Raw genomic sequence first — 1660 nt, forward strand, 5'->3', positions numbered from 1 at the left:
TGTTCTCCCCATCACACCCTGTCCCAGTCCACAAGGCTGCTAAAGAATCTGTGGCAAAACCGGCCAGCCCAAGCAGCGGCTGCTGTTTTTCATCCTCAGCCCAGCACGCAGTGGCCCTGCTGCACAGCAGCAGATACAAAGCACTTCTGTGTCACTAGCACCTCCAACTTCCAGCTCCTCCAACTATGGCAGCTGCTACAGACCAGTTATGCCACAAACAGGATAAAGTGGTAAATCCCAAACTCCTTGGGCCCTGACAGCACAGAGAGAGCAGACAGACTACCCTTGGCAGCAGCTATTATTAATGCAAGAAAATCCAAAGTGATTGCTGCCAACAGCAGGAAGACACACTATGCAAATGCTGACGCAGACCAATTCCCACCATTGTGAGCTTGCTTTTACCTCCATCAGTGCTTTGATGCCATTCTCTTAAGATGGCAGGGCAGTTCCTTGGTTTTGGCTCAGCCTCCTCATTACTCCTCCTTCAAACACAGTTTGTCTCTCGACGCACTTGGGTTTCTTCCCAAGTTTTGAGTCCTGCCATTACCAGATTCATCCTTCACTGTTCTTCCCAAAATGTCACGCTCCTAGGACTGAATTGCTACTCAGTACTCACAACAGGTGACATCTGTCCTGTTGTCATGCTTCTAGGTGCTTTTTGTCCATCTCTTCCACACCAACATCATCTCTATTTTTAAGTAAGTAAGTGAGCTATTATTTAATGTTGGTTTGTTGGGATTCCTTCCCTTCCTCCCACTGATCAGACCTTTTCCAGCCTATGGTCTTCTTTCACTTCAGTGGAAGCTTCACTGAAAAGGTTACCAGACTTCACTTTTCCCACAAGAGCTTCCAAGGTCCAGAGCCTTTGCTAGAGCCAGGAAAACCTCTGAAAACAGCATTCAATCCATAAGCGACAGAAATATAACCAAACCACTAACAAGCACAGAATTCCTGGATTATAGTATGTCAACTTACTTTTGCCAGAAGAGAATAAATCTGTACCTTGTTGCTGCTACTTTTACCTTTTGACAAAGCTATCCTGCTAATTCAATTACGTTATGCAAAACTCAGTATCTTTCATTCAGATAGTAACTACTGTACAGATCTAGACAGAGGAACTACCATTGCTAAAAGCAGACAGCAGCTTATTGAGTCCTGTTAACTAGCTGTAAAACGTTGTAGAGACAACAGAACACAGAATATGGATATTCACACCAGCTACCCAAATAGGGAGAGCAAAAACTTTATTCATTAAGTGCTAGTTTGTCTCAAACATAACACTGCCGTTAAATGTGATGCAGTATCTAAAGCTGCTCTGAAGATGCAGCTATCGGCAACATTTGTTGCATCACATCTTCAAAAAGGCATTTGTTTGCAGACAAATAAAACCCAGCTGAATATTTAATGTATTTCACATTAAATTCTAACTAATAGAGCCAAAGTGTAACAGTTGTTACTTCTTCCAAAGACTGAAGGTTTTCCCCCCCTCCAAGCACACACTGTTCAGTATCATCAGGCATGATACTGAAAGAGGAAAGCTTTAATTCCATGCCTGTTATTCAGTGACCAAAATGTACTTTTTCTGCAAAGATAACCATATTTCACATTCAATTGTTGATCCAGTAACAATGAGTCAGTGTTACATTACTTTCAACACTGC

The sequence above is a fragment of the Gymnogyps californianus genome, chromosome Z (assembly GCF_018139145.2).
Source record: "Gymnogyps californianus isolate 813 chromosome Z, ASM1813914v2, whole genome shotgun sequence".
NCBI lineage: Eukaryota > Metazoa > Chordata > Aves > Accipitriformes > Cathartidae > Gymnogyps > Gymnogyps californianus.